General features: G+C 40.3%; 1 protein-coding gene and 1 non-coding gene across 3 annotated transcripts in view; one reads left to right on the forward strand and one right to left on the reverse strand.

Annotated features, from left to right (window-relative positions):
• The window catches only part of FNIP2 (folliculin interacting protein 2), a 138,829-nt gene that overhangs the window by 13,577 nt on the left and 104,500 nt on the right, over positions 1–20,752 (forward strand). The gene's annotated exons all lie outside the window — the stretch shown is intronic.
• Positions 13,152–13,258, reverse strand: LOC119623919 (U6 spliceosomal RNA). Its single transcript, XR_005240021.1, has one exon. It is a non-coding gene; the product is annotated as a U6 spliceosomal RNA (small nuclear RNA).

The raw sequence follows: 20,752 nt of genomic DNA on the forward strand, positions 1-20,752 counted from the left end.
AACACTTATGAGGAGCCAATTATGGCAGCTAATCCTAAAATTCTGGACTTTCTGCGAGGAGAGGAGTTTGTGTTTGAAGGCTCTTATTAATTCGGTTGCTCACAATTGTTACATTTTTACAAATAGAAAAGGGAGAGGGTTGGAAAAAGGGAGGGAAAGGGAGAGGCATTTGTATCAGAAGCTAAGGGGAGAAAGCTCCCAATTGTCCAGTAATCTTATCTACAAAGTGCTAAATACTGCCAGTAATTGTATGTAGGATGTGGGTGCTGGTTTAGATAATGTGCCAAGGGAAGCACGCAACCTCTGCTCACTCCAGCTAAAGCTGTTAAAAAGCAGTCTAGTTCCAGTAGGTGCAAATCCACACTTTAATTTGTTCATCATTTTGTCTTCATTCTTCAAGTCCAGTTTGTATTGGACTTTGATCTTATAGCTGATTACTGTGCCATGCTGCTCTTTAGTTTACTCCAGCAGAGCATTGAGTTTTACGGCTTGGACTGTTAAAGTCAATATTGTGTTTAACACAGCAGTAGCAGAGAGAGTTGTCCTGAGCTTTCCGTGACCTGCTAGCATGCTCAGCTAGCATGCTTAATGCTATTTAAGAGGAGAGTTCCTTTCAGAATTATGTCAAGATTAGCAATGGATGGTGAGAATTGTTGTGGTCCAATCACCAGACCACAGTAGGTAACTTCCCTGGGGTGAAAGCATTGCTATAATGTGTTAGACCTGTGCTATGCTCTCCATTTACTTTAGAAATCATTCTGTACAAGGCACAGGGCCTCCAACTCATCATTTTCCCTGCAGAGGTTTCCCTCAGAGATGTTTGTAGTTGGGGAGGGGCAAGTTACCTTCAAGGAGAAAATAATTGGGTCTCTCTTCTTCTTTAATTCAAATTCCAAAGTATTGTGAATCTCCTTTATTACCTGTCTGTTCCAGAGACTCCACTTTTCTTTTCATCTTAGAAATATTTGGCATGTGGATCTAGACCAACTCTGCCTGAAGCGCTGAGGCAAGCAGACTTGATCTTTTTTTTTCTTTTTTGCTTGGCCTTCTCAGGAGTCCGTTCACCATCAGATTAGTGAAAGAGAGATTCCTGTGTGGCCTTGTCAGGGCAGGGGACGAGGACATTTGAACTACTTTGCTCTAGGCTCTGGGTGGCCTAAAATCCTCACAGCTGGAATTCTCCATCTGGTCCCATCCAGTTCCAGAGCCTGGACCAGTTCAGCTTCCTAGGCTGAGGTTTGCATCAAAGCTTGCAAGTAATGAAGGGTTTATTATGTCTTCCATTGCTTTCTCTTTCTTGGGGACCTAACTGGTGTGAATGGAGGAATGTACATGAGTCACATTTCAGAGGAAAGCTGGACAGGATGTGAAAGTGGTGGGGAGATCATTGTAAACAAAAAGATTAAATAAAATCATGATATATAAAGTAACTTCCAAGTTTTGAGCCCGAATAATGTGGGTAGCATAATTAGTGGAAATAGGAAAGTTACAAGGAGAAATTGGTTTTGTACATGTTGCATTTAAGGTGCAGTTGGACACTCCAAGTTTTGATATTCATGAAGCTGTGGTTGTCAGAAGATATTAAGCCAGTATTTGCCAAAGAGCCCAGAAAATTCATCTCTTGCTCTTTAAGACTTTTCTTTTTCTGTTCCCTCCTCCAGAATTACTTTTGTAGAAATTCTGTTCCTTCTTCCAAACTCAGTTTAGATGCCACCTCTGATTATCTTTGTTGATTGCCCCAAATGGGCATGCTGCTCCCTTTAAACCAGTGGTCCCCAACTTTTTTGGCATCAGGGAACAGTTTCATGGCAGACAGTTTTTCCACGGACAGTGGAGTGGGGGATGGTTTTGGGATGATTCAAGCACATTACATTTATTGTGTACTTTATTTCTATTATTATAACATTGTAATAAATAATGAAGTAACTATGCAACTCACCAAATGTAGAATCAGTGGGAGCCCTGAGCCTGTTTTCCTGGAACTAGACAGTCCCATCTGGGGTTGATGGGAGATAGTGACAGATCATCAGACATTAGATTCTCATAAGGAGTGTGCAGCCTAGATCCCTCGCATGTGCCGTTCATAATAGGGTTCCCACTCCTTTGAGAATCTAATGCCACCGCTGATCTGACGAGGTGGAGCTCAGGCGGTAATGCTCACTCACCCACCACTCACCTCCTGCTTTGTGGCCCGGTTCCTAACAGGCCATGGTCTGGTACCAGTCTGTGACCCAGGGGTTGGGGATCCCTGCTCTGACTCTTCATATATGGCAGTTACCACATTCTACTAGCGGTTTTTTTTATTTATCCAAATACTTTACCAGATTATACCTTGAGAGCACCATTGTATGTATGTCCCTGTAGTGTATAGCATAATACTCAGTACAGTATATTAGTAGGCGCTTGTTTAAATACACTTATTTGAACCTGCATTGTTTTCAGCTACTACCAGTACTTAAAAATATGTGAATTTATTAGCCAGTATATAAAGTTCCTCTTTTTTTTTTTTTTTTTTTTGTTTTGAGACCGAGTCTCGCTCTGTTGCCAGACTGGAGTGCAGTGGCGCGATCTCGGCTCACTGCAACCTTGCTTCCCGGATTCAAGAGATTCTGCTACCTCAGCCTCCTGAGTAGATGGGACTACAGGCACATGCCACCACGCCCAGCTAATTTTTGTATTTTTAGTAGAGATGGGTTTCACCATGTTGGCCAGGATGGTCTCGATCTCTTGACCTCGTGATCCGCCCACCTCGGCCTCCCAAAGTGCTAGGATTACAGGCATGAGCCACCACACCTGGCCCCTCTCTTTTTTTAAACATAAATTTGTCTCCAAATTTGAAGTTTTAAGAACATCTCCATTATTTCAGAATTTAACAAATAAGTATATTTATCCTACCCATGGTTCGTTCGTTCTTTAATTTTAAATTTAATAAGAGATGAGGTCTTGCTATATTCTCCAGGCTGGTCTCAAACTCCTGTGCTCAAGCGATCCTCCCATCTTGGCCTCTCAAAGTGGTAGAATTACAGGCATGAGGCCCTGCGCCCAACCCTACCCGTGCTTCTAAACTGTATTTACTCCAGTTTTTTCTTTCCAGTGACAGGGTTCTTTCTTTTTTCTTTTCTTTTTTTTTTTTTTTTTTTAAACTTCAGAGACTCTCCTCTATAAATTGTTTAATTTTCTATACCAGTTCCAGCTTAGAGTTTTGAAATTCACTACCAAGAAATGTGTGGGGTATTTTATTAAAAATATACTGTTTTACATATGAAGGCAAAGTAATTATCATTTTGTGTCTGAGGTCATATCTGATTTACTCAGCATTTTTTTAGTTCCTCCCCTCTTCCCAGCTGACGTCTCTCTTTAGTAAATTCTTTCTGTGGAACAAAACTTAGAGTTTAGGGTCTGTCATAAGAATAGATTGAAGGTCTTTTTTGCCTAAATCAATTCTGACCTTTGCCTAGACTGAAACTCATTTGCCATTTATCTGTTCCTAGAACCTTGAACGGTCTTACTGTTTATTCCCTTTACTTGGGACTTAGCTGGTGAAAAAGTATTAGTGCCATCATCTACAGGGATGGCCCTATCCATGACCAGTCTCTCATCCGGGTTAATTATGAAAATGTTAAGTTCAGTCTTCACACTCATTGCTGAAAAGACCGCTGTGTTTATATTTCTCCTTCTAGAGAAATGCTTATCTGTCCTTTTGTTTTCTGGACCTAATCCAATTCTGTGTCCAAGATAAATATTCTACTGGCTTCATGCTGTTTTATCTTCATAAAAACAAGTCACCAAATACCTGTGTACTAATGCAGTTCATACAGTAAAAACGTTAATTGCACAGGAGATTCAGATGCATAAAAGAATACTTACTTTGGTTTCTCATGGCCAGAGTTAAAAAAACAAAACAAAACTAGATTTACTAGTGCACAGGTCATAGGCTATTACAGCTTCAAGGAGCTGCCAGAAGCTCATTCCTTCCCTTTGCATTTTTGTGAATGTCAGTTCTGAAATAAATGAACAAACCCAGGACTTGAAAATAATTATTTCACCTATAAATTGTGCCTGTCCTCATATGGTAATGAGAGTTGACAGTGATTTTTATTTTCAAAAAAACAGCTTGGTTTGGGAAAAGGTGCCTGTAGTCAGTCTTTGTGAGCTTCTTTATTCTGTGAAATTTTTGTTCCCTATTTTCTAAAAACAATAGTGACAAATTAACCAGAATCAAAGGCATTGCAATTTTTATCTAGGGTTTCTTTCTCCTTATTTTGTTGTGTGATTCTCTCTTCATGATGCTATACTTTTATTTTGCCACTTTAATTGACTAAGATGAAGTAATTTCTTAGCGGGGTTGGGGATAGGAAACAGCAGTGGGAGAGATTATCTTCAGAGTCTGTATTGCTTTTGAGGGTCTCAGCTTTTTTTTATTTTAATCTCTAAGTCTGTGGGTTTTGAATTTTACACTTGGAACAGAAGGATCCATGACTTTAGGTAGCTGATCCAACTCCCAAAGTCTAGGAGGGGAGGAACTTGGATTTAGCTGCTGTTAAGAAAGTTCAGAGTGTTTTCAGCCCCCATGAGTGCAGTTAACCAGAGATCTTTTTAATGGAATCATTTCTTTTACTTGGCAAAGACAAAGATTTGTTTAGCCAATAAAATGTGGTGGGGATTTCAAAGCAGAAATGAGCTATGCATTTTGGAGGTTTAGGATGCCGAAGTTGGGAATTATATGTTATACAAACCAGTTTTTCCCATAGTTTTCTTGTCTAAAAATTGTGGTGGGAGAGAGGTGCGTACTGGTTAAATGTGCTGCTCTGTGCCAAAGACCAGTATTTCAAAGTATACATGATAAAAGGAACTTAACTGTAAACTTGATATTTACATGAGTTTTATTTTCCAAAGCAGTTATATTTATTTTATAGAATAGGAAAAGGCTCACTCGCCAAGGCTACAGAGCTAGTTACCCATGTGGATAGGCCAAGATGTGGGACGCAGACCTTTTGATTCCTGCATCACACCTGAGCCAATTTTTAGTCCTATGAGTATGGCAAGTTCCCTTGTTGTGTGGTTAAAAAACTGTTATGAATTTATAGCTAAAATACATTTTTATGCTTTTTAATTCTTACATAACTATATTCTCTTGTATGTTGTACTTTTTTATTTTCATTAGACTTTTCTTCTTTCTGGCATTGAGGGGCTGAGACATAGAATATGTAACTCTGAAAATCAAGTCCAGCCTCTTTCATGTGGCGGCCCTGCCTCATTTCTCTTTGCTCTTCCCCTCATACTCTTAAGTCCAGTCAAAGCGAATTTGTCTCAGTTCCTCAAACAATTTTGAGTTTTCTCTTTATGAGGACTTCTTTGTTTGGAACTTGGCTCCTCCTTTTCTTCTTTAACCTAACTCATTCCTAACTAGTGTGGTGATTAAGAGCGGGAGTGGGCTTGGAATCGGACTTCCAGTTTCGAATCCACACACTATCACTTAATAGCTGTATGGTCACAAACAAGTTGCTTAACCATGCCGTGCTATGCTGCTGTTTTCTCTTTGGTATGTTGGAAATAATAGTAACCACCTCATGGTGGTGGTATGAGACTTAAGTGGGTGGTTCTTGCAGTTAGGACTGTGCTGAGTGCATAGTAAGTACTCTGATTCCTGGAAGCCTTTGCTGATAATGTGCTCTTTCACAGACTCACTGCACTGAGCACTCTGTCCCCCTGGAGTGTAATTGCCTGTGCATGACTTACTACTCCCCTCTGAGGACAGGGATGACCATGCCAAATCTGATTTCGCTTTGCAATATAAGTGCTTGGCATGTATAGGCACAAGACAAGTGTCTGAATAAATCAATAAGCAAAGGCCCACTTAGCTCATTCTATCATCTTATGTGTTTCTTTCTGTTTTGATGATCTTTTTGCCTTTTATTTGGGGTTTTTGATGAGTAATTTTAGGAGAAGGGAACTAATAGGGAAGTTGAGCCTAGGTTGCTTTATAGCAGCTTCTGGAGTTGTAACACATGATTGCTTCATGCTGTTTGTCCCCTTTGGGAGAAGAGGCCGTACATATGGACAGGCCTCTTGAAAAGTTGCTGTATTCTTTAAGAAAAAATTAAAGTAGGTTCCACATAGAAAAGGCTAGACTCACAAGGGACTTGCAGGTTAACATTGACGGCAAGTCTGGATTTAATCTAATAACTCCTATAGCCTCCCTGCTCCCCAGCCCTCTAAAGGTAGGCTCACAGGATTTCCTGGCAGTTTGTTTTGTTGATCATCAGTTGTGCTGTGGCCATAATGTAGCAGTGGAAGCCACTTGACTCCTTACCTTCCATGCTTCATCTTTAGACAAGAATAAAAACAATGTAAAAGGAAAAGCTTATGCGAGAGCAGGATATTTTCTGATTAAAAGTCATGATAGTCCATTTTTTTCCAACTCCAGAGATTGTGACCTGGTTAGGTCCTGGTGGTGGTGGATGTGTTCTAGGTGAAATAATGCCTTACCTAAAGGAAAAGGGGGAGATGGAGTTTGCTGTACTGCTGTGATTCTTTTGTTTAAAGTCGTTAAAGGTTTGGTTTGGAGGGTAATACAAGAGTGATACTAGGGAATAATTGCTATAGAATCAGTCAAATTTTCTTTTTTTTTAGTTATTTTTATTTTTTTTAATTATACTTTAAGTTCTAGGGTACATGTGCACAACTTGCAGGTTTGTTACATATGTATACATGTGCCAGGTTGGTGTGCTACACCCATTAACTCATCGTTTACACTAGGTATGTCTCCTAATGCTATCCCTCCCCCCTCCCCACACCCCACAATAGGCCCCAGAGTGTGATGTTCCCCTTCCTGTGTCCAAGTGTTCTCATTGTTCAGTTCCCACCTATGAGTGAGAACATGCAGTGTTTGGTTTTCTGTTCTTGTGATAGTTTGCTGAGAATGATGGTTTCCAGCTGCATCCATGTCCCTACAAAGGACATGAACCCATCCTTTTTTATGGCTGCATAGTATTCGATGGTGCATATGTGCCACATTTTCTTAATCCAGTCTGTCATTGATGGACATTTGGGTTGGTTCCAAGTCTTTGCTATTGTGAATAGTGCCACAATAAACATACGGGTGCATGTGTCTTTATAGCAGCATGGTTTATAATCCTTTGGGTATATACCCAGTAATGGGATGGCTGGATTAAATGGTATTTCTAGTTCTAGATCCTTGAGGAATCACCACACTGTCTTCCACAATGGTTGAACTAGTTTACAGTCCCACCAACAGTGTAAAAGTGTTCCTATTTCTCCACATCCTCTCCAGCACCTGTTGTTTCCTGACTTTTAAATGACCGCCATTCTAACTGGTGTGAGATGGTATCTCATTGTGGTTTTGATTTGCATTTCTCTGATGGTGATGATGAGCATTTTTTCATGTGTCTGTTGGCTGCATAAATGTCTTCTTTTGAGAAGTGTCTGTTCATATCCTTCGCCTACTTTTTGATAGGGTTGTTTGTTTTTTTCTTGTAAATTTGTTTGAGTTATTTGTAGGTTCTGGATATTAGCCCTTTGTCAGATGGGTAGATTGCAAAAATTTTCTCCCATTCTGTAGGTTGCCTGTTCACTCTGATGGTAGTTTCTTTTGCTGTGCAGAAGCTCTTTAGTTTAATTAGATCCCATTTGTCAGTTTTGGCTTTTGTTGCCATTGCTTCTTCCTTACACCTTATACAAAAATTAATTCAAGATGGATTAGAGACTTAAATGTTAGACCTAAAACCATAAAAACCCTGGAAGAAAACCTAGACAATACCATTCAGGACATAGGAATGGGCAAGGACTTCATGTCTAAAACACCAGAATCAGTCAGATTTTCATGGGGCGGTAGTGAAACACAGATCACCTGATCCCAAGCTACTTTCACAGCTGAACTCTTCTTCACCAACCTCAGAGCCTCTGAAAGCAGTGTTTGTGTATGTGAAATCACAGGCTTTTACCACTCAGGATGCATTTTTTCATACCTAAGCTACTGTGTTATGAAGGACAGTTCATTTATTTGTTAGAATAATGGCTATAAGTTAACCTGGTTTTTATAGGATGGCCAGGTACTCTGACTGCCCTTTATAATGATGTTTCTGATATGTGCTCTGAACTCTAAAAGTAAACTTACAAATGAATTTACAGGATCCTCAATAGTAAATGTTTATTCAAAAGCATCTGTTGACAGTTTCCATATTCTAGGTACAAAGCGTTGTTACAGTACAAGAATGAATAAGGTAGCACCCTGCCTTTGAGGAGTTCAGTTCATGGAGGTTTGCTCCCTATTCCTGTGTTACCACATGTGTAACAGGAGCTGACAGTACAGATTAGGTATTCCTAATCCAAAAATCTGAACTGCTCCAAAATCAGAGTAGTTTCTGACTAAAAGCAATGAGAGTCCATTTTTTTCCAACTCCAGGGGTTGTGGTGGCCTGATTAAGTCCTGGCAGTGGTGGAGGTGTTCTAGGTGAAACAATGCCTTACCCAAGGGAAAAGGGGAGAGAGGTTTGCTGTACTGCTGTGATTCTTTTGTTTAAAGCCATTAAAGATTGGGAGTAGTACAAGAGTGATACTAGGGAGTAACTTTTGAGCATTGACATGACACATCAAGCGGGAAATTCCACATCTGACCTTATGCGTCCTGGTCCCAACACAATCAAAACTTTGCTTCATATGCAAAATTATTAAAAATATTATATAAAATAACCTTCCTGCTGTGTATATATAAGGTGTATATGAAAGAAACACGAGTGAATTTCATGTTGAGACATGGGTCCTATCCCCAAGATATCTCATAATGTATATACAAATATTCCAAAATCTGAAAAAACGCCAAATCCAAAACACTTCTGATCCCTTGAGGGATTTGGAGCTTTTTCAGATTTCAGAATATTTGTAAATACATTAATGAATCCTATAATAAACTGTAGGATCTTGTTAATATCCTATTAATAAATCCTGGCCATCCTATAAAAACCAGGTTAACTTATAGCCATTATTCTAATAAATATTTTGGTTCGGATAAGGGATACTCAACCTGTATACCAAAAAGTAGGTACAAGGAGATCTTACAGAAGTGCTCTGTAGGCTGGGCATGGTGGCTCACGCCTATAATCCCAGCATTTTGGGAGGCGAGGCAAGAGGATCATTTGAGGCCAGGAGTTTGGGACCAGCTACATAATGAGATTCCATCTCTCCAAAAAATTTTAAAAATCAGTCGGGCATGGTGATGCGTGCTTGTAATTCTAGCTACTAAGGAGACTGAGGTGGGAGGACCACGTGATCCCAGGAGTTCCGAGCTGCAGTGATCTATGATCGCACCACTGCACTCCAGCCTGGGTGACACGGTGAGACGCTGTCTCTAAAATAAAATGTGAAATAAAATAAATTATTAAAGTGCTCAATAAAGGTTTGTTAGATGATTTAGGTGTCTAAGCTTAGTAGTAGATACCTTTAATTTTCTTTTTTTTTTTTTCACTTAGCACTTTCTTGGATTTGTATCTTTTTATTTGGAGAGTTAGATGCTAAATACACATTTTAAAGTTGTTTTTATATTTGTGCTCATAATTTCAAAATTCTTGTCTTTCCATCTTGTTTGCAGGTGATTTTCCAAAAATAAACACTAGGTTATCATGATTAGAATTAAACAGTTTTCTGAAAACCTAACCTAATTTAATGGAATGGAGAGAGAGGGGTGAGGGTAACAAGGTAGGTGGAGGAGGGGGTAGCAATAAATGAGAAGGTGGAATTTTATGATGGGAATTTGTGATTTCTCGCTCATCTCTCTCAGGCAGTATTGATTCCAATCCCCTCTATAACTTCATTTTTATTTTTAGTGCCTACAGACACTCTAGTCTTTAGATGTTCCTTCTGCACTGAGAATCTTTTTTTTTTTTTTTTTTTTTGAGACAGACTGGAGTGCAATGGCATGATCTCGGCTCACTGCAACCTCCACCTCCCAGGTTCAAGTGATTCTCCTGCCTCAGCCTCCCGAGTAGCTGGGATTACAGGCAACTGCCACCAGGCCAGGGGCTAATTTTTGTATTTTTAGTAGAGACGGGGTATTTCCATGTTGGCCAGGCTGGTCTCCAACTCCTGACCTCAAGTGATCCACCTGCCTCAGCCTCCCAAAGTGCTGGGATTATAGGTGTGAGCCACTGTGCCCAGCCTGCACTGAGAATCCTAAGAGAGTTTTCATGTTGGTATGCTTGTAATACCAGAAATTTTACCAGTTAGAACCAGCTACTGTTAATGTGCAAGAAATTATATTTCGGAATGCCAAAACAGAGGGTAATCCCTCCCTGCCCAGATGGTCCGATAAGACTGTCAGTAATGACCCAGTGCTTCATTTCCTGTGTGTTCTCTACATTTGGCATTCTGCAGTCTGAGGGTTATGTACATCAGGAATCTCGAGTGCAAGCGTGACATGTACAGAAGGCTTGAAAATAGGTAAAACATGGTGGTAGGGGCAGCTGATATCAGGAACTCTGTCCTTAGGGAATAACAGACAATGAGATCCAGAGAATGGAGATCTAGAGAAATTAGCCAGGCATGGTGGTGTGCATCTGTATTCCCAGCTACTTGGGAAGCTGAGGCAGGAGGATTGCTTTAGCCTAGGAGGTCGAAGCTACAGTGAGCCATGATTGCACCACTGCACTCTATCTAGCCTGGGAGACAGAGCAAGACTCTGTCTCAGTACACACCCACACACATCAGGTACTAAGTACAGTCCTTATTATTTGCAGATTCCTTATTAGTAAATTCACCTACCTACCAAAATTTGTAACCACAAAATCAATACTCGCAGCACTTTCCTGGTCACTCATGGACATATGCAGAGTGACAAAATATTTGAGTCACTTTACATGCATGTTCCCAGCTCAAACAGGGTAACCCTCTGCCGTCCTGTATCAGCTCTTCTGCTATAAACAAGTGTCCTTTTCACAGTGAATTTAGTGCTTTTTATTTATTTTTTTGTTTTTTGCTTCTTCTTGGTAATGTCACTGTTTAGTCCCTGTGTATAGTGCTGAAGTGCTGTCTAGTGGTCCTACTGTAAGAAGCTGTGATGTGCCTTACAGAGACAGTATATTTAGGTAAGCTTTGTTCAGGCATGAGTTAATAGTGCTGTTGGCTATGAGTTCAGTGTTAATGAAGCAACAATGTACATTAAATAGGGTATCTTTAACAGAAACACATATACACTATAAACCAAGGTATGTATTAATCTGTTGATGAAAATGTTGTAATCAGAGGCTTTCAGGAACCTAACCCTTTATTTCCCCCTAGAAGCAGTGGTTCGGTATTCACTAATTCAGTGGTCAGGGCACAGTGGAAGCCCTCTGCAGCCTTAGAATGGAGAAGGTAAATGGGTGGCTTCACCCTAGGATGAGTTTTGGAGGCCAGTCCAATTGAAGGATAGAATGAGGTAGGGAATCAAAGTGATGACTTATTGGCTTTGAAAGATCAAGAGGTGAAGTCAGAATGGGTTTGATAAAGGAAGTTATCAAGGGACTGGAAGATTGTATGAAGTCAGAGGGCAGGCCTGCAGGGAATAATTACAGCTGCAAGGATCAGAGGGTATAGTCAAAGTCTTGCTGGAAAATGGGGGAAGGTAGAAATGAGGGCAATCAAGGCAGAGAACAACACATTTGGTTTTGGATAGACCCTTCATGAGAACTTTGAGCTCTAGGGGGTGGTATAGGGATACTTAGGTCAGAGGACCCAGAGTGCTGATAAAGACAATTGGAGTGTGCTGACAAGGTGCAGCTGTCTGCGCAAATTTCCAGAAATTCCAAGAACCCTGAGACATGATCTAGGAATCCTAAATGTCCAGATGTAAAAGCAGGTATAAAGAGGCCTATGCAAAGTATCACATGAGTGGCAGGTTCTTTACTACACAGAATACAGTGTACTTTTTCAGTTACAGGACCCACAGCATTTTACCATGGAAAGATGCAGAGAAAGAATCAAGATTTGTTTACTGATTAGGTTTAGAGAGACGAGGGGAGGACAGGAGTGAATAGTCAAGAGTTGCTCCAGTTTGACTAATTGCTATAAGATGCTTTTTATTCTACAGAGTTTGATGGATGTTATACTTGCAGAGTTGTCTTTATTATCTCATAATTCTTCAGTTTTCAGTTCCCTTATCATGTGATTTTCATTATTATGACATTTAAGATTGGCGAATGAGCTTACTTATGGTTTGATAAATAGAGGTAATGATTCCTCTCAGTTCTGTTTGCATGGGGGGTTGTGGAACTAGGTCAACTTCCTCCTGACTGTCTTTGAAGTTTCACTGACAATTCTGGACACTCAGATTCCAGCCTTCCAAGCTTTCCTACTGGCCACTGGGTTAGGTTTCATACCCCTACTATTGGTTGCTGTGGTGGGGTTTGTAAATGGAACAGAGGCAAATCATACTTGTGCCCTACTATTGTGATTTATGTGAAGAGTTGTCTAGAACTGTGCTGCCCAGTTCAGTAAACACCAGCCACATGTCTAGTCAGCCCTTGAAATGTGGCTAGCCAGAACTGAGACATTCTCTAAGTATAAAATTCACATTGGATTTTGAAGACCTAGAATGAAATAAGGAATGTGAAATATTCTGTGAGAAAGTTAATTTTTAATATTGAGATGTTGAATTAAGATTTTGTATATGTTGGTTTAAGCAAAATACTAAAATTAATTTCACTTGTTTTTTGTTTGTGGGTCCTGCTTTGTGGCCCAGGGTGGAGTGCAGTGGTGTGATCATGGCTCACTGCAGCCTTGACCTCCTGGGCTCAAGCAGTCCTCCTGCCTCAGCCTCCCAAGCAGCTGGGACTACAAGTGTGCCACCATGCCAGGCTAATTAAAAAAAAAATTGTTTTTATAGACAGAGTGTCTCCCCTCTGTCTATAACTCCCCTCTATAGGGTTGCCCAGGCTGGTCTTGAACTCCTGAACTCAAGTGATCCTCCCGAGGGAGCCTCAGCCTCCCAAAGTACTGGGATCACAGGTGTGAGCCACCGCATCCAGGCCTCACATGTGTTTTTCTTTTTATCTTTTTTAAGTTCTAGGGCACATATGCAGGGAGTGCAGGTTTGTTACATAGGTAAACGTGTGCCATGGTGGTTTACTGCACCTATCAACCCATCACCTAGGTATTTAAAAAATATGGAACACTTCATGAATTTGCATGTCATACTTGTGCAGGGGCCCTGCTAATCTTCTCTGTATCGTTCCAATTTTAGTACATGTGCTGCCAAAGCGAGCACCTCACGTGTTTCTTATTGCAGTTTTTAAATATGGGTACTAGAACATTTAAAATTATATTTGAGGCTTATATTATCTTTCTGTTGAACAGCACTGTCTCTTTGAGTGATTTTTTGGATTTCCATGGAATAATTTGAAAATGACTGTATTAAATGATATACTTCTAAAGAAAAGTCTTGGGTCCAGTTACATTAATCCTCTCGAAGTTGTTAGTATACCTGAATGTATCCCTTATAAATAAAAGGATTATTGTCATAAGTACTAAACACCCTTCTGCTAACAGAAGTTTATTCATTTTCCTGGGAAATTCTTCTGTAATAAATAAAATGAAGTCAACATTTATGTCAGTTCTACTGGATGGAATATAACTGAATCCCTTTAAGAATTGGTATCAGGGTTAGCATTAGCTTGGATTTTGGACGAATCAAATGCAGTCATATTTTTAAATGTGCAATTCTTTCTCAGAGGAGCTTTTGAATCTATGTCACATTGAGCCGTAGTATAATGAGGTTTTGTTGTCCCTGAGAGAGTGACTATTTTCAGAACTTAGGTGAATAGCTATTTGCAAGGCAGCCTTAGTAAATATGGTAGAAAAGAGGTTCATTTAAAAGGAGCTAGTTTAAGAACCACTTACTAACTGCCTGATCTCTGCTCAGTGTTAGTATTAACTGCACAAGCAAAACACAAAAGAAAAAAGGTGTGGTCCATGTCCTCGAAGTTCATCATCTGGCTCAGGAATTCCTAAGTGGCATCTACATTCTGATGTATCTGATGAGAGGTAAGGAGAGATTAACACCTTTTTAATAGCAGCTAAAGCACTAAACTTTGAAAATTATTTATTAAAGCTCACAGATCCAAAGTTACCTTGAGGAAACACCACTTCCACACATGTTCTGTTATGGGAATTGTGCATGGCTTGCAGGTATTCTTTCCTAAACCAGGGTCCCCAGCTCCTAAGCCACAGACCAGCCACACAGAGCAGCAGGCAAGCCAGCGAAGCTTCATCTGTATTTACAGCTGATCCCCATCGCTGATGTTACTGCCTGAGCTCCGCCTCCTGTCAGATCAGCAGTGGCATTAGATTCTCACAGGAGCACAAACCCTATCGTGAACGGCGCATACTGGTGATCTAGGTTGCGTGCTCCTTATGAGAATCTAATGCCTGATGACCTGAGGTGCAACAGTTTCATCCCAAAACCATCCCCCACCCCCAGTCCATGGAAAAATTGTCTTCCATGAAGCCAGTCCCTGGTCCCAAAAAAGGTTGGGACTGCTGCCCTAAACCGTGGTTGGTGGCAATGTGTAGACACAGTGACTGTTGTTCCAAGGTATAGCCAAGGGGAAAGTTGAACCATGGTTGTAGTTGGGGAGGTTTCTGAGCTACAAGAAAGGTAGAGGATCCTTCAGAGGCGTTATTTATAGAGTCCATTCTGTCTTCCTATTACAAATATTGAAACGTTTTCAGGAAGGGACCATGTGGGAAGTTTTTATAGAGCAGATGGCCCTTGGTTTGGGTCCTAAAAGAACTTAGAGGATTCAACTTGTAAAGTTAAATGAGGAGTACTTTAGACGGGGAAATTGATGTGACTGAGGATATGTAGGGGGTTGAAAGGGGATTTATGAGTGGAAGAGAGAATACCTTATATTAATTTGAAAGATAATTGTTTCACAGATATAATTTTCTAACTGTTGCACTAATTTGTTCTAGACCTTATTGTTCCCAAGGAACTTTGTGATGAGTCTATCTCAGAGTGTTTAATTGCCTGGAGCTTCCAGAGAATTGGCTATGCTTTTGGGGGAGGGAAGATAGGGTGGGGAGGTGATTGACCTTCTTGGGTAAAATCATTATTTGCCAGGTATCATTGTGGCCAGAGTTACTTATCTTGGCTTCATGTTGTGTAAACACCATGCAATCATCTATGAGCTTAGCAACTCAAATAGGACAGTGAGTACTTTTGGGCTTGTGTATATAAAAATTAACACATCGCATTTGTCTAGAGTTTTATGGTTTTTCAAAGGGACTTTCAAATGCTCACATTTAACATCTCCAACAATTCTTGTCTATTTATGGTTAAGGAAACTGAGGCCCAGAGAGTCTAGTGTCTTTCCCCAAAGTCACATGGGTAGTGTATGACTAGGCCAGAACTAGACTTAGCTCTTGCCTTCTCATCGAAGGTTCTATTCCCTGGTATGACACCCTCTCTCAGCAGGGACCCTGCTGACGGTGACTATGTGCTGATGGCTGGCGTCTCCTGAGTTCCTTGTACTCAGCCTGATCATGAGGAACTGACTCAGAGAAATGAGAGTCTGCTGATTCAGAGCTGGATATCCTTTCCCAGTCTTTCATTCCTAGCTTTCTCTTCTCCTAAATTGATTTCTGTCAACTCCTAAGCAGCTTTCTTAGTCGTTGTGGCTATCAGAACTCTTAGAGCACTTTAAGAGTCTTTCTCACTTAATTTACCAGCAATAAATGTATTGCATGGGTAACCTTTAATTTTAGCTATATTTTGGGTAGGTATCACTATTTTTGCCTGTCAAACCAAAACCGAAGGAGAACTGTCACTAACTTAACCTCTACATAGATTTCCTTTAATAATGCTCATTAACTTCGTTATTCTGTTATATACATTGACTTCCATTGAATGGATTTGTAGCAGGCCAAGAATGAGTGGGATACCAGTATGAAGGCTATTACGGTAGTCCTGGCAAAACACTGGACTTTGCTGGGCATGGTGGCTCACACCTATAATCTCAGTGCTTTGGGAGGCCCAGGCGGGCGGATTGCTTGAGCCCAGGAGTTTGAGACTAATCTGGGCAACATGGTGAAACCCCGTCTCTACAAAAAACACAAACATTAGCCAGGTATGGTGGCGCTTGCCTGTAGTCCCAGCTACTCAGGAGGCTGAGGTGGGAGGATTGTTTGAGCCTAGAGGTCGAGGCTGCAGTGAGGCATGATCTTGCCACTGCACTCTAGCCTGGGTGACAGAGCAAGACCCTGTCTCAAAACAAAACAAAACAAACAAAACCCCAAATCCACCAGGCTTGGATTAGGGTGGTAGCAGTGGAGTTTGTGATGGAAGCTACAGTCTCTCCATTGGCAGGGGTTAAGAGGGAGCCAGGAGTGCCACGGGCTCCAGAGAAAACTTCTTGCCCAGCCTTCGTGTCACTAGTGTTGAGAGAAGAGAGGGCCTTCTGGCAAGACCTTCTCCCACACCTTGGGAAACCTGTTACTCCATCACCACATCTGCTTTGAGACTGTTGACACACTAATTTAATTTTCCTCTTTATCCTGTTTACAACTGTTTACACTGACAGCCTTTAAAAGACCAAAGCTTCTAGGGTTTTTTGTTTTTGTTTAAGTTTTTGTTGTTGTTGTTGTTTTTCGGAGACAGGGTCTTGCCCTGTTACTCGAGCCGAAGTGCAATGGTGTGGTCATAGCTCACCAGAGCCTCAAATTCCTGGGCTCCAGTGATCCTCCCACCCCAACCTCTTGAGTAGTTAGCATGACATGCATGCACCACCATGCTGGATTACTTTTAAATTTCCTATAGAGACAGGGTCTTGCTATGTTGCCTAGGCAGGTCTCAAACTTTTAAACTCAAGTGATCCTTCCACCTCGGCCTCCCAAAGTGCTGGGGATTACAGGTGTGAGCTACTGCACCTGGCCCTTCTAAATTTTTTCTTAATCCAAATCTTTACTCTCCATATAAGAGATGGATAATTAGGTAAGTTTCCCTCCCACTGAATATTCCCTATTGCTTACCCTTCCCCTGCTTCATCTTCTGCAATAGCACTCACCATTTGTTTTGCCACACTGAATATTTTTCTGAATTATTGATTTTCTTCTGCCACTTTCATGTAAACTTCATAAAGGTGGCAGGGGTTTGGTTCATGTATCATCAGCATCCTGAACAGGGTCTGGCATATGAAATGTTTGAAAAGATGAAATGAGTGGAGTTTGAAGTCTTTAGATAGCACATTTTAAAAGCAAGTTCATAAATTATTCTACAAAAGCAATGAAATGCCTTTATAAACTGGAAGAATGTCAGATGTTCTTTGTTTTGTTTAATCCTATTTGGTGGCTTATGTAATTATAACACAGATTAATGAATAACTCTTAGTAATTCCAGAATTACCCTAATGGCAATAATAATATGTATTTGTATGATGCCATTTACAGCAGCCTGAATGAATTTTTTATTCCTCTGTGAGATAAATAGTTGTATCTCAATGTTACAAATGTTAAAAATTATAAATGCTTAAAAATGTTGTAAATGTGAGAGAGAAGCCTTTTCACAAAAACATTCCTCTCCAGGAAAACAGAGACCAGTCTAGTGTGGGACATAGGTGTGTAGTTGGTTAGTGTAAGGCATATGAGAAGGTACAGAATGATGAGAAGGTTTTACCTTCATGCTGATGAGGTAGCTAAATTGTCAGTAGTAGTTTTGGGCATGTGAGCTGCTGCTTCTCAATACTGACAGCATTTTAGGGGACTGGACTTTGTACAGTTCTGCATTGCCTGCTGAGGAATCCAGGCATCAGCAACGGAAAGTTCCAAAGCATTAACAGAAGATTTCATTATGTTATAGCTGCACATCCAAATGGAAGGGAGCTGGAGATAGCCAAGAATTGTCTGCTAGGTAGTTTTCAGACATGCGTCTCATGAATTAAATAATTTTAGTTCTGATGTGGAGATTGGGAACACTGAAAAATGGCACTACCGTAGAGCAGTTTTCTGTGAAGTAGGTAAAGTAAGCAAATGTGTTAAATAAGAATTTCTGCAAGAACTCTTCCAGACACCTTCTACCTTACTTGATAACACGGTGTCCTGATCACATGATTTGCAGAGAATGAGAGATCTGTGAATGATTACCGAGATGATGGCCCCAACCCAGTAGCTCAGCTTCCAACTTCTTAAGCAGCTCTGGACTACCGATACCTTTCATAGGTCCAAATGCTAGTGACAACCTGGCTGGAAATTAAAGTTAAACTTTAAAAGTTATGTAATATTTTGTTGCTGATGTGTTTCTAACTTTTGGCTGTCTTAAAAATAACCCCATAGCTGCTGTTAATTTCAGGGGAATTAATGATTTTATGATTACAATTTAATCATGGGGATGGGTTGTAAAAATCATACATAAGGAAAATAGGTTGTAGATTGAGTTCTGATATTGGAACTTTAAACAAAAAAGTCATGAAAGTCTTTGTCCAAATTGCCATTTATCTCCCTGATTCTAGGAAGGTTGAATCATTTTACCGAGACAAATAGATAGATATGCAGTGCTTTTTCTTTTGGGCAGAGAGTTACACTGCCAGCCTGACCTGGCCCCCTCTTTTTGGTGTTAACGTTTAGATATGAAATAGTTACAAACACAGCTTTATTGTAGCTCTTCTGGGCCGCTGTTTCGTTTATCAGGTTGGGGATTTCCTGGAGCCTTCACTTTCTTTTCCTTATCTCTGTATTGTCTGGATGCTGGTACCTGGTCAGATAGCCTTTCAGTAGCACTTTTTCAAAAAAACGTATAATATGTGTACTACAAAAATTCCTCTCATTGTTATGTATATTGCATTGCTGCTTGGTACTAAACAAAGTTTCCAAATAAAGGGAAATTGTGAAGTTTTGTTTAAGATACTTTAAGAGGGTAATGGCTACGGCTATATACTTTTGCTGGTTTTTATAAATATTAATGATAGCAATTATGTTGAAGGAAAAATAGTGTGAGTCGAATTGCACCCTTCCAGGGTGAGTGCTTTGCTTTTCCTTTCAGCTGTCAGAGATTGTTTTGCCTCTGACAATTCTCTTGAAATAAAGCTTGCAGAGTTATTACAGATTAAGGAAATCAAGTGACCATTAATGGCAAGAATTTTTTTTAAAAAGTTTTACCCATTGTTTGTAAATAATACATGCCTATTATTAGAAAATTCAAAAATATAAAAGAATTTTTAAAAAGCATCCTGATCGTGGCTACTCAAAAGCATTCTAATATTGTTTTTCTACGCTTTCTTTTTTCTGTTTTCTGATATTTCCTTTTTCTACATTTAGTTTTTAAAAGCATACTTGTTATCAAACTGCATATGCAATTTTTATCCCGTTCTTTTTATGTAACATAAGAATTTTCTATGTTTCACAGATTTTATGAAGATGTGCCACTCATTCACTGATTCTTTGAGTAACTGGGTGCCTTTTCTCTGTGCTCTGGGTGCCAAATGCTTTGCTTTTTAAAGTATGGAGACATGGGAGTAGGAAATCATCTAGATTATCATTAGGAACTGCACATCTTCCTGAATTTCCATGTAACTTTGATCTGGATCTGAAGGTTAAATTATTTTCCAGGTAGTTCCACATTTTAAGTCAAAACAATAATACTGATTGATTTTTATTGTATGTTTAAGCTAACTTCATATGGATTTAAAGATATACATATATATATCTCTCTCACTCTGCGAGGAGTCTGTCCCTAGCTGAAGTGCTGGACGGACAGTAGAGGCAGAGCAGAATCCTGGGGAGGCGGTGGGGGCTGGTGCGCCCGGCTTCTGCACAGGGATTGTTTACAGGGGTGAGTGAGTAGGGCAGGGTTCATGGCAAGGTGTCCGACAAGATACTTAGTCACTCACAAAGCACATGACTTGGGCCTTGTCCTCAGAGGACCGAATTAGTGAGAATCTAAACATTTTAGGTGGCACGGAATATGAGATGTAGAAGAAAGAATTTGACTTATCAGTCAGTGATATCCAATTGCCTCTTCCTTTGCTCCTTCCCAGATCTGTCCCAGTGGTCAGGCACAGACGTGGTATGAGGACAAGCAGGGTGGGCCCACTCGTGAGCAAGGATGCCTGGATTTAAGGCCTGGCTCTGCCACTGACAAACCGTATACCTTGGGCCAGTTCATTAACCTTCCTGTGCTTCATTCTCCTCATCTGTTAAGAGAAGATATTACTACTGCCTACTTTCTATGGTTAAATGAAACTCATAGAATAACACTTGGCACATAAAAGAGCACTCAGTGGATCTACCTAACTACCAGTATTTTCTATCCTATATGTCTGAATTTGTATATATTGACAAATTTCCCTAGCACTGAGCTCATCAGATGAGTTTAGATGGCCTTAGGGTAGGTGTGTTACTGTTTGATCGCACACTGAACTGTTACTGTGAGGATGGCCTGCTGCTTAGCTAGCTATTAGGAACTATCCATGGTCACGTTTCTGAAAACAGCCAAGTATTGACAGACTTGGTTCCGATCCTGGATCTGTCTCCAAAGCCCATTCCCCTAAAGTAGACTGCTTCAAAAAAGCTTTCACACCCCCTTACCTTAATCTACTTGCTCTAGGCTAGGAGGAGGACCTATTTTGTTTTGAATAAACTTTGATTGAATTATAATATACAAAACAGTGTACATATTCGGGTTGCTGTGTCTTCACAGTACCAGTACTGGGATCAAGAAACAGCATCCCATAACCTTTTTGTGTCTTTCTGGGACCATGCTTTGAAGTCT

This window comes from Chlorocebus sabaeus, chromosome 7 (assembly GCF_047675955.1).
Source record: "Chlorocebus sabaeus isolate Y175 chromosome 7, mChlSab1.0.hap1, whole genome shotgun sequence".
NCBI classification, from domain to species: domain Eukaryota; kingdom Metazoa; phylum Chordata; class Mammalia; order Primates; family Cercopithecidae; genus Chlorocebus; species Chlorocebus sabaeus.